This window comes from Agelaius phoeniceus, chromosome 3, assembly GCF_051311805.1.
Source record: "Agelaius phoeniceus isolate bAgePho1 chromosome 3, bAgePho1.hap1, whole genome shotgun sequence".
Taxonomy (NCBI): domain Eukaryota; kingdom Metazoa; phylum Chordata; class Aves; order Passeriformes; family Icteridae; genus Agelaius; species Agelaius phoeniceus.
The window spans coordinates 17,337,127-17,350,833 of NC_135267.1; positions in this window are offsets into that span (position 1 = coordinate 17,337,127).

A 13,707-nucleotide genomic window follows, 5' to 3' on the forward strand; every position below is an offset into this window, starting at 1 on the left:
AAATGTCAGTTTTCTGTAACAAAAAAAAAAAAATCCTGACAGATTTCTAGCCACATTGAATGAAGTAATTGAAAGCTGATGTCACATACATATTAGATTTTCAGTTGTCCCTCTTTGCAATCTCCTAGCCCATTGGGTGTGGAAGTACTAGGACAGAAGTTGTGAGCTGAAGAAGACTCATATTCCTTGGTTTAGCTAACATGAGATAACATCTCTTAATGGTAATGGCAAAACCAGCAATTTTTGTTTGAAAAATGTTTCTTATGTGTAGGAGGACATATTAACTGGCTAATTTTAAGCAAAAGTCAAGTCAGAAACAAACTTCCCTCTACTCCCTTAACAAAAGAAATCTCAGGCTATGACACAGCCTCGTAAGAGTGGAAGTCACAGCTGTGTTAAAAACAGGTAATTCTTGTCTTATATTATCTATTCTGTGCTAAGTTGACAGTTTCAATAAAGTATTAGAGCTCCTGAGAGACCAAGTGTTCAATCTTGAGGTAATTTCACAAAATTATGTTTTAAAATACATATTGTTACATTGGAACAACAAGAAAAACATTAAATGCATTTGAGGATCTGTTTTGTACGAATATCCATTTTCAGGCTGGAAAGATTGTGATTTAAATTCAATTTATTTTGGTCTGTTGCCTTTGGAGTCTTGTTTTGTACTCTCTTGAGAAATACTGGGGTATTGACAGTTTTCCTAAGAAATCTTCGTGTTTACAATTCTTGTTGAAACTGTTACGTCTGTAAAATACATCAGCTTCAATAAAATTTCAATTTCCATTCTAAGCTAAGTACCTTAACAGCTTTAGTGACTACGTGGCAGCAGAAAAACCTGTTTCTTCAAAATTCCTTTCCTCAAAAAGCTTTTGTGCTACTTTTTAACAGAAGAAAATGCAGCAGCGAAAAAAAAGAGCCTTGCCAAAGTTTCATATAAAAACATTTTAGCCTCTAAAATTTTTAGATGAAGAGAAATTTTGGAACAGCTGGAGTTTCATTTGTTTTTTTTCATGGCATTACAGAACACCTCAGGTTGGAAGCCACCTGAAAAGATGATCTGGTTCAACTCTCTGTGGGAACAGGGACTTAGATGAGATTATCTAGTACCATGTCCATTCACCTCTTAAAAACCTCCAATGATGGCTTCAACACTATGTCCTCAGAGAAGCTGCTCCAGTGAGTGATTGTTCCCAGTGTAAAACAAATTTTTTTCTGTAGATATGAAATCTTTCCCAGTGCAACTTTTACCTGTAACCCTTGTCTTCCCCATGTGGATCGCTGTAGCATCCCCTAAACTCTCTCCCCTTAGCCAAATCCTAAGCCCACTGCCCTGGAAAGACCCACAGAGTCATTCCTCCTATGGGAAAATACAAGACTCCCACATGGACTTTGTCTCAGTGATCCCTGTATTTCTCACCTACCATGGTTTCTCCTTTCCCTGTTCCCTCATTGGTTGGATACCCGTGGGGACTGCCCCCCTTCCTCTGGAGACCAATCCCGTTTGCCCCGCCCTTAGCTCCGCCCCCTTCCCCTTTTTAAGCTGCCTGTTCCACATGTCTCTCTGTTGCCTGCTGTCTTGCAGCTGCTATGCATGATATCTCACTGAAATAAAACCTCACAAAGGGAACTTTTTGCATCTCACTGAGGCAGCTGTGGTGAGTGTTGTGTGTGGATCTGACTGTGTTTCCTGAATGTTAACTCAACCTGCTTTTCTGCAGGAGAGGAGATAATAGACAGCAGCACCCACCATCCAACTATTGCATTTTTAGCTCCTTGTGAACAGAGAAGCTGACTGTATCTTTCTTGAACTGTGGGGACTAAACATAGCCACCACACCCCAGGTGTAGCCTGATTAGCACTGAGGAGATCGGGATGATCACATTTCTAGCTCTGAGAGTAACAACCTTGCAGGTGCAGCCCAGGAACTGATTTGCCATTTTAGCTGCAGCACCGCATGCCAACCCATGTTCAACTTGTCTACCAGGACTCCTCTTTCCCTTTCTGCTTCACAGCTACACAGATCCTAACCTGTAATTTGATCTTTGGTTATGTTGCCTCAGGTGCAGAACTTCGCTCTTGTCTTTGTTATACTTCATACTGTTCTCTCAGCCCATTTAGGTCTTTCTGTAAGATAGCTTTCCCTTCTAGCCATCGTCTAAGTGAGGTGTTCACCTCACCACCCAGCTTTAAGATATCAGTACATGTGGTGAGGATAGCTTCAATTCTCGAGGTAGACCCTTTTTGATAGACTGCCAGTCTAGTGAAAAACATTCAACGCCACCCTCTAAAGTGTGGCCAACAAATTGCTATCCAATTTCCTACCTAGAGAATCTGTAACTTGCTAGTTTCTTTGGTTTTCAATTAAATTAGTTTTTAAAGTATCTGAAATAAATTCCTTCTGTCTAAGAATGTGTCATAGAGAATCTCTGCCTGAGAGGTGTCTATGAACAAAACAAAAGTATTTGACTATTTCATTTACCTGTGAGAATGGTCCTGGAAGGTTTATACAACTCTAGTACTTAACTCAGAACTGCTACTGAAAAGTGACATTGTATTTAAAATTTACATTTACATTGTAAATTCTTACAAATAAATGGGGGGGGAAAAAGGGCACACTTCATATTAATATGAAATACTAGCGAAGCTAAATTTGGGTTTTCATATTTAATTATTAAACATATTTTCACTATGTAAAAACTACTCATTTAACTCTGTGCAAATTATATTCAAAGTGAACAAGTAATTTAGGATTAAATAGGTTCCAGAGTTTGAGCATATGTAGTCTTTGCCTAAGAGCTGATGAGAGCATCTATTAAGTACAATAACTAGCATTTACACAGGACAAAGGCATTCAAAAACCTGCATATTCAGGACTGCACAAGCAAAAGTTTTGCAGTCATAGAAAAGCCCTTTCACCTATAGCTATTTAAAAATTATTTATAGCACTGCCAGTAAAAATAAATTTATAGAAGAGGAAATAGACAAAAAATCTGTAAATAACATTTTAGCTTTCATTGAAAATAAAACAAAGAAGAAAAAACCCTGTACACTTCACAGAAAACAAAACAAAAACAACCCATTAGAGAGTATTGGAAACAAAATGTATTTTCTGTGTAATTTGATTGTTTAGTTTTGATAGTTTAGTTCTTTCCATAGAAAATTATTTAGTTTTGATCAGGTTTGTTGTGTCTTAAGAAGCTTATTTTCATGATAGTGTTTAGAGATTTTGACATTCTCAAGTGTTTTCATATTTATATATTATTAAATTGTATTTAAAGCTTTCAGTTTTATCATGATTGCACTTCACTGGACTAAGCTCAAAATTTTGCTCAGTCTGTTTCTGTTTGTGCAAATGAAGTTAAGAGAGCTGTTATTAACCCCAGCTGACAGCTCAGCCCTGCATAGCTGTTTGCTCATTGCCTGGCAGTGAGTTGGAGGGGAGAATAGGAGGGATAAAAGTGAGAAAACTCTTGTGTTCACAAAAAGACAGTTAAAATAAAGCAAAAGTGGCACACACAAGCAAAGCCAAACGTGGAATTAATTCCCTGTTTCCCATGGGCAGGCAGGTGTTCAGCCATCGCCAGGAAGGCAGGGATCACCTAACAGTGATTTGGTAAAAAAAATGCCATCACATAAAACACCCCCTGCTTTCTTCTTCTTCCTCCCACCTATATTCTGAGCATGATGCTCTAAGGTGTGGAATATCCCTTGGGTCAGTTGAGGTCTGCTGTCCCAGCAGTGTCACCTCCCAACTCCTTGTGCGCCCAGCCCCTTTACAGGAGGTATTGTGATGAAAAAGGCATCAGTGGAGTTGGGTGAAGAGTAGAAAACACCTCGAGCCTGTGTAAGGGCTGCTCAGCAATTACCTGAAACATGCCTATGTTGTTGGCAATGAACAAATCCATAAAATAGTCCCAAGTTAGCTACTGTGAAGGAAAATATCTCTATACCAGCCAAAACCAAAATGGGTTACTAGGTTAGAATAAGAAACCATTGGTTCTTTGCTGAGTCAAAAGACTTGTGTGAAGACACAGTCATATATATGAACACATGTGGATTATTGTTTATATTCAACTGGGCATAATAGAAATGAAAATAAGAGAAAAAATCAACAAAAGAAACTCTTGTGTTATTAATTACAAGTCTATAATTTGAGTTAAACTCTTTTAGCACCTTTTTTTTTTTTTATTCCTTCCAGGAAAAGTGAAAAAAACACTTAAAAATTCTTGCCAAGTAAGCCAAGAATACCAAGAGCCTTTCCAAACTTATTTTGTTTCCATTTTCTAGTCTAAGTAATCTCTTTCCTGCCAATCTCTAAGAAAACTTCACCAGCAGAGTACCAAAACAAAGAGATCTGAATATTTCCCGCTGGGTCTTGTCTGTCTTCAAATGCAAATATTTATTGATGCCCAGGGAGATGTGAAGAAAGAAAACCTCTCCAATTGTTCACTGTGGAAAACAGGCTGGTCCGCTCCTAGTAGGTAGGTGAAGCATTAGATTTAATTATAATCATTATCTTAATGTAAAGCCTCAGGTATTATGAGGATGTTGAAGCAAGTGCCGCACTTCGTGCTCTCTCCAACATGGACAGCGGTGAAAGCATCATCTCAATCCAGAAGTCATCACAGCCAAACCACCTTCACAAACATGCTTCAGAATTTTTTTCTCAGAAATTGAATCAAAATGTATTTAAAAAATCTCCAAACAATGATTAATTGGTGACCTGTTTTTTTGACACTCATTCAAAACTGGAGAGAGATCTTTCTCAGGGGATTTCCAGTTCTGTATCCTAGCACATGACAAGTAATACCAGCATGATGACACCTCTCATCACTTAGATCATTTTCCTTTATTAATAGATTACAGACATGGAAAGCTGTTGCTATGCTTGTATTTTTAGCTATGTTTTTGTGCCTAAACTTGCAAGCTGCTTTTTTGTATTGTTATTAGAACCCTCAGTAATGGAGAGATTGTCTCACTAACCTCTACATGATGTGTTGGACTGTTTTTCTCACTTCAGAATCCTTAAGATTCCTGTGGCAACAGCAGCAATTGCTTACAAGAGAAAATAATGTTAGAGAAGTATCTAATATATTTTTATCTGTCTTTAGTGCAATATAGAAGCTGGAAACGAGGAGGAAATCTGCCATCCTGTACCCAGTCAGTGCTCCCTGGGACAACATCAAGAGATCCACGGTTCACTGGCACTCCACAGAGTGCCAGTGAGCAAACTCTAGTTTGCCTTAGGAAATGAATGACTTGTCTCATTATCCTGGTAAATGCCTCAGGGCAATGAAGAGTCAAAGAATCATTCTCTTCAAGCAATGCATTTTGGGGAAACTATCTCTAACTGGAGTACCTTAGAGTCCTGAGAAAATCCTTTCCTCAAGAGACTACCTCATTACCTTTGTGACTGTACTGTCACTGAATTCCAGAGAGAAGCCTGAGCTGGAGAATTGATGAGGAGTAGAGAGGAGTCAGGACCCTGCCCCTTTGAAATACATACCTTTATTAGGAATAAAATGGCCTTTATGTCGTGAATGTTTGGCTTATTATAAAACTATACTTGCAAAACTACTGAAAAAACACACATGTAAAATGGGCTAGATTTGATAGGATGTAAAATTATTTGAAGAAAAAAAAATTATCTGTGCCTGTGTGTAGGAGGTTTGTCATTTTTCTTCCTGAGAGAAAAGTGTGTGGAATAGCAGCACTGCTACAACTTTAATTTTACTAAAAATGTGCTATCTATAAATGAAATCTTTCACATTGAAAGTCTGAGTTTGGAAAGTTATACAGGAAAAAAAAAGAAAATTTTAAGAAATTTATTTTAGAACTTCCATCAAAAATTCTTCCACCATGGATGGTGGGATCTTTAACTTAAATATGATTAACTGCCCCCATTCAGAATTAAAGATATCAGAATTCTTTTTAGCTACATTTTTGAGACCTTGATTGCTGGATGCTCCTCATTGCTTTCCCACTAAGGCAGAGTAAGACCATTATGGAAACTGCGAGCTCATACTCGCTCCTGTATTTAAATAAATAAACAAACATATTCCCATACAGATGTGAAACTAGAATTTCTTATGCAAGCCAACGATCTATTTCTTTATCTATTTTCTGAAACAAAGTCTCATGATTACTTACCAAATTGTTAAGCCTCAGAAATGGAATTAACCTGACTGATTTAAAAGATTATGATAATGAGGATGAGCATGTAAGTAACCTGGTCATTACCTGTAAATGTGCTGAGAGATCCTTTGCTTCAGGTTTCTCATCCAGTTTCTGTGGTATATTTTTGGCATATTATATGCTGTTATTTGTGATACAGTAATTTACAGTTAAGAGTCCTTTGGGTTTGATTTTGTTGTTTTGTTTTACTTGAATTTAGTTGGAGTTTTTTTTTTTTGTTTGTGCTTTGGATTTTTTTTTATTCATGTTATTTTTCTTGTATTTTTTCATAGCTAAATATTCAGGCATTTAGAATAGAAAGTTCACCCATTCTTTGTAATACTGCTGCTCATCGCCCACATACCCAACCCTGCTAAGCTGCCTTGGATAAATTGGCAACAAAGATTTCAGGCAGAATCTTTCTGACTGTAATCCCCCCTGCCACTGTGAAATAACTTCCTAGCACCTATATCTCAAGGGCATTTTTCATCCCATACTGGAGAGCACTTGCCGATGTAGTTGTTGAAGGAAACTGTAAGCCACTTCAGTCTAAGAGTTTGATTCACAAACCTAAGTAATTTCTGAAATCCCAGACATGTTTCCAAACTACTAAATTGTAGAACATGCAAAGAGTTTCTGCTCTCCACTCCGTTGTTAAAATCAGATGGTTACAAATGAGGATTGAAACACTGATGTGTCCAAACTCTGGACAGCTAAACTCATTTTTAATAATTACTGAACTGAGATGCCAGTTAGTAATCACACACTAAAAGAAAACCACACCCTAGAGGCAAATAATTGTTTATTTAAAACTTAGATATTAAATTATCTGAAGTATCTGAGCTTGATAAGTCTGGTTTTAATGTTTTTATTTTTGTCCCTGTGTGAATTTATTAAGTTCTTCTAAATTTTTAGGACCCTAAATTGTGGATTAGAATCTAAAATACTCATTTCATAGTAGCACCTACTGAGATAGGGCTCTTAGGCAATTTCAGCTGCCCTTTGTCTGACTCAGAGGTCCCTCTAACTCAGGACAATGCTGCTGTCATTCCCCCATATGGGAGCCAATCTAGTATTATGGCTACAGGAACTGGGTATCTAAGCCAACATTATGTGCTTCATTTTGGGATGGGGATCTTTCATTTCTGGGCAGTACATTTTTAAGCACCATAATGTTTTATCTCTTTGTTTATCTTTCAAGAAATTTAGAGTTAAATTCACTATATATATAGAAAAAGAAATAGATATGCACGGGAACGTCTCTTAAGTCCAAGACCATATAGAAAAGAAATATCCTCATTTTGACTGCAAAAGTATCTCAGTAGGAGAAAGAAGAATTAAAAGGCTGTGGTGCTCAATTATACCAGTCTTCAATCTGAGAGATGATAGTCAGTTTGAAATGTGCAACAATTCCAATTCAGTAACAACCATCAGTGTAAGGACAAGAAAAAACCCGAGGAATTTCAGAACTCATACTCTACTGCTTTAGGAAAGCTTTTTTTGACTTCATCTCTCTAGGAATTTGTGAGGACCATGAGTGTATTCATACATCTTTGTGAGAAAATAATGCCTTTCATAATGCTCCAAAAGTTAAAGACAAGCATCCAAGCCTTTCATCTGTAATAATGAGTCCATCCTGCTCTTAAAATATCTTATGGAGTTTCTATCCTTTGGTTTATTAATAAACTTTAGGATAAGCCTTTTAAAATTCTGTGCTACTGTGTGTGAAGAGGGGACTAAAAAGAGCAGAAAAATAACTTTCTGGCAGCAAGAATTAAGAAGAAACTGTTAAGTGGTTCTTGTGTCCATAATTTCTTTATTCTAATCAAGATAAGTTCAGAGTCTGCTCCAGGCTATCTTGCTCAAAGAGCAAAGACGCAAACAGACATTGTGTTTTCCAATTACAGGATTGCAACTATATTAATTGCCAAAGGTTATCTGAAGTCTAATAATAATATAAAGCATTTGAATTATTTAGAAAACTTAGATAGTTATCTCTGATTTTAAACATTAAGGGTTATTAAAAATCAGAAAATGTTAGGGTGCATTTTACTTTGTTTAAAATTATTTGAATAGGGTTTCCTAATAAAGAACAAAAGCCCCCCAGTTTTAAAATGCAGAATAGCTTTTCTGCCTGCAGTCAAAGAATTTGCACCAACTGTCAACATCAGATTTGCAAATCTTAAACTTCTATATTTTAGAAATGTGTTCATGTATACATCTTCTGTGGAAACTAGGCTCTATTAAAAACTGTTGTGGTATTTTCAATTGGAAAATTCTGATGAATAGAAAATAATTTTTAGGTGTTTCCTTGGACCAGGAAAGAAATCCAGTCAAAACCAGATGGATTTTGTGGCTGCCATTATCTAGACTCTTATTTGGTATAAAGAAAAAATAATGTAGAATTTGGACTGGGTAACAGTTTTACAAATACCATGTAATTTTTATGAATACTTCCCTCATCTAGGTCCATTTTCCAAAGGTCTTCTGTTATAACTGTTCTATTTAAATAGATAGTAAAAGAGTAAATATAATACAGAATCGAACCCTTCCTCTTACATAAATCTACAAGTGCTTTATATGTTGAGCTACTCTAAGAATGTTTTCCTGGAAGAATTTTTAGCACAAGACTTCTGAAATTTTGTTTTCCTCACAGTGGCAACAGAAACATGTTTAAAATCTGTTCAAAGAAAGAGAAAATATCTCTTGATCAGCTCTACTAAAACCTAATATCTTTGGCCTATAGTTTCTTTAAATGAACTGAAGATCCGTTTGGGTTGAGGGTATGATCGCAGTTCCTTGAATTGCATATATTTACAAGTGTCAAATACCTAGCCAATAATTCTGGAGCTCACAGTTGAATTACTCTCCTCTGTTCAGAAAATGACAAGAAGCCAATAATTAATTCAGAATTTCTTTGCCTCCCAACTCACTAATGATTTGAAGAGTACACATTTTTAATTTAAGCAATACACTTCAATGTCAAAACAATTCCAGTGTCACCCTGACAGGTATTATCTTATTTATGTACAGTACAATAAGGCAGAAATAAAAAGAGTTATTGTATTCAGAAATTGTGTGACTCATTCTTATATTCACTGTCTTTGGATTAATTGCTTCCTTGAAATATAACAATGCTGTTCATGAAAATGTAAACAAATATTGAATCATTTTCTTAATATTGCAATTCACAATGCTTTTACACTGAAGAATGTAGAATAAAATATGGTGATCTAAAGTTCCAGTTGTCTTAATTCACTTAGGACAGTAGTGACATTTAGAGGAAATAAACATTTTACAGAAACATTCACAAAATGTTTAGGATAGAATCTTTGCAAGTTTAGGATAGAATAGAATAGAATTAGAATAGAATAGTGCAGTTACAATGATCACCTAGTTCAAGTGCCTGACCACATCAGGTGTGACCAAAAGTTAAGGCATATTCTTAGGGGTGTTGTTGTAATGCCTCTTGAACATTAACAAGCTTGGATTATCAACCACCCTTCTAGGCAGCCTAGTGTGTTTGACAAGTGTTTGTCCAACCTCTTGGTAAAAATAAAATGCTTCCTGATGTCCATTCTGAATCTCCCTTGATGCAGCTTTAAAGCATTCCTACATATTCTGTCACTGTATACAAGGGGAAGAGTTCAGCACCTCCCTTTTCATCCAAAAGTTCACCACCTTTTCCCTCCTCAGGAAGATCTGGAGAGCAAGAATCTAAATTTGGTGTTCAATCAGATCCATGAGTATGATACAGCATAATAGGATCCAAGAGATTAAAAATTACTTTAGTAGTTTTGATATATAATATAACATGTCATTAGACATATACCAGAGGAAAAGAAAATGTCCCCCTCCTTTCCCTCAAACTTGTCATGAAGGATGGAGATGAGGGAATCTTTTTTCTCTGTTTGCTATGCTGCTCTTCTTGAAGGTTTATTGCAGTTTTTGGAAAAGCAAAATATTTATACAAAAGGAACAGCAAAGTATTTCACTATCAAAAGACAAAGGTGAAAGGAGAAAGTGTACCTCATAATTTTCTCAGTCTTGTCTTCTGTTCAGCTATCTAAGGCACAGTGGAGTTAATTAGAATGTTTTCACAAGAGAGTTGAGAAAGGTGGATCACAGGGGGTATGGGTTTAGAAATGTTATTAAGTTTGCATTCATGCTGGCTTTCTTGGTATGATGTGCCTTTCTAAAGCTTTAGTTTCTAACAAAACTGGAACTGCAGCCACAGCAGCAGCAGGAACAGATTTCTGAGTGTAAAACAGTCTTGCCCTTCCCTGATCACAGCTGTGTGTTTGCTGGTTGTAGTACTGTATAGCAGTTAAGTGAACAAAGATGAAGAAAATATTAAAAGATCAGCAGCTCAGACTGTAAGCAGCTCATTGGAAAATAAGGGTGTGTATGGAAAATCTGGAAATTTGTGGATAATATTCCTTAAAAAATGGGTAATATCACTTCAAGAGGGAGCTGTCACCACAGACCTACAGAGGACAAAAGTGTGTCAAAAGGCCTCAAAGCAAGGAAGGATTTACAAAGAAACTGACAGGTCCCCATCTCCCTGACAAAGAAATGACAGGTCCCCATCTCCCTGACAGACTGCTGGCATCACACACATAGCATTACACCAGAGAACCTCTGTTTCCTCAGGGATTGTGTAGGGCTGGCTGTGCTGTGCACATATGACCACTGACTTCCTGTCTGTGTTGGGAAGGACAGTAGTCCCATGGCAGCCTGAAGCCCTGTGACATTGAGATCCAGTTCCCAGTTCCATAACCCTCCTGTCTCATTCCCTCAGAGGGAGTTTGGGAGCCTGTTCCTATCAGGGCTACTGTGGCTGCAGAGATTGCTTTTATTCTTCTGCTATTCTCTCCTCCAAATAAACTTGTCTCTGCTTGGTAACTCCTGAAGGAAATGCCAATTGTTACTGAAACCTTTGAATGGCTATGGAGTGCACATTCACTGAAGTCTAAAACAGAAAAAAGAGAAAAGAAAAATAGAACTGAAAAGCAGTGCAATACACTAGTACAAAACTGAACTAGAACAAGAGAGACAGATGCTTGGTGACATTCCTCTGGTCTCAACCTGACTATTTGCTGACTGTTCTGACATGTCAGACAGTCACAGTCAGATCAGAGCTGGCTAGGTCAGAAGTAAATTCAGCCAGGAAGCCATACAACTGTATTACCTCGAGTTCATGTATCTTGCTGCTCGATGAGGCTGATTAACACAGCATCTGATGCTAAACCAGCCCAGACAGTGAGACTTCAGGGCATGAACAGTAGCAAAATTTCCAGTGTTTTAAATGAGTTTTCATGTAAATGCTTATGCATCCTGATGCTTCTTACCATTTTTGGAAGGTTTTTCTCGATTTCTCTGTTGGACATAAGTATATAAATCCACCTAATTTATACTTTTATTGCTCAATGCTGATTGGCTCTAATCTATAGCAAATTGTTTATAGCTTTTAACTGCACTGTATATCATCTGGAACATAAGAATACCATTTTGGGGTTGCATAATAAGAATATAGCACACAGTACAGCCCATGAAGTACTTCTTGACCTTGCTTCGAACAAGCTACATCCGGAATTTGCATCACTGACAGTAGCAGCAGTTAGAGTACTCAGCTGGCATATCAGTTGCCTCCTAAGTGCTTTCCACTTGACATGGTTAACTGAACTTAACCATGTTAACTTCATGCAGTGACTTTGGATGTAAGTGATAAGATGGCTGTGCTTCACTCCACTGCTCTGACATCTTTAAACAACCAAAGCTGATACTGGAAAATCAAATTAATTTGTTTTATGCTCAATTATTTAGATATGAACTTTTCTGAGTGGCCAGTGTGCCACAAGCATCAATGACTGCTATTTTTAAGCAAGTCCAAAAGAACAGAATAATTTCTCAAAGTGGAAACTTTAGGGTAATTTCAATATGCCATGAAAAAATATTTACTAAAGCAAATGATCAGAAAATGGCAGTTGCTTAGTGCAACTAAGTGCAGCTTCATACCTGACAGAGGTTATATATTTTCCTTGGCAAGTACTAGAAAACTTCACTCTCTGTGTAACCCAATGACTTTGGTAATTTACGATGCAGTTAAACTCTAAATTCGGGAATGAAAAGAACCAACTTCACCACATAGCTGAAGCATTTCCCAGTGATATTTTTCCCCACTCGTGCACTGTTCCTTCAGGAAGTTTTATTATTCCTTCCCAATTGCATTATTTCTTGTGCTCCCTTCATTTTTGTGTGTTCCAGAATATTGATTCAGGTTAATGCTTTTCAATACACTTTTATCTATTTTCATGTAGCTTTGTGGTTTGGGGATTTTTTGCAATCCTTTTTTTCTTGAAGTCAGGAAACATAAACTTTCCAGCATTTTAAATCCAGTATTAAAATACATATTATTTTCATAGCTGAATGATTTTTCAATATAAAAAATCATCAAATAAAACTATTTTTAAAACCATGTCATAAAAAACTTCTAATATTCCCCAAGGCAATAAAATTATCCCTGATACTGTCCCTATATTTTCAGCTGTGATTGTGGGCAAATGCAGTAGACACATGCAATTACTGCCCTCTTTTTTAATTTCCTATGTAATCCTAGTCCCTATTTGTCCCTAATTTGTCCCTATTAAGGAAAAAAAATATTAATTTGATACTTAAAATGAAGCAGACTGATCTTTGCCAGCAGCGGCTACTCTGCCATTCATGTGTGTATAGTTCAGATTAAATAAAGCCCCTTGAGAAGAAATAAAACAAATAAACAAGAGGTCCTAACATCTGACAAACTTCCTGAGGATAATATTTATCCTATGTGACCTAAGCAAAATCACTCAAGTCTTTCATATCTCTTTCCCTTACAGCAAAAATAGGATAATTGTATACATGGACTTGAACAGAAAAAGCACATATTTCAGTTTTCATTAAGAGGGTAGAGAGGGCAAAAGTCTAGACAGAAATAAACAGGTGCAATGTGTCTAAGAATTAACTTGAAAATTGCAATAAGTGAACCTACTGCTAGTATAGGTCTCAATAATATAACGACTGAAATTTAGATTGAGTTTCTTACATAGAAGTCACCATGAAATATATTAATATTGATGAAACATCACCTTCTGCTTGACCTTAACTATAGCTGGTGACTAGAACTGGGGAGCAGAAGTATGGAAGTTACTTAAGAAGCAAAGAAAAAGGTAAAAGGACAATTTGGGTGGTAGGTTTAATAAATAACAGCCACCTTAGAAAACCTGGAATACACACAGTACTGCAAAAGTGCAACATCATTAGCCAGAAGTTTCTGAGACACAGTGTATGCAAAACTGAGGTTTTGGAACAGATTATATATATTTACAACATCAAAAAGTTTGATGAGACAAATAAATAAGAACATTTGATGCTCACAGTCTAGAAGTGTAGCAGCAGACTGCAGATATTTTGGAAGGGACGCATTAGAGTTCTTCAAGGAAGAGAGGAGGGAGACCTGGAATAGAAAAAAGAACCAAATTGATAAAAAAC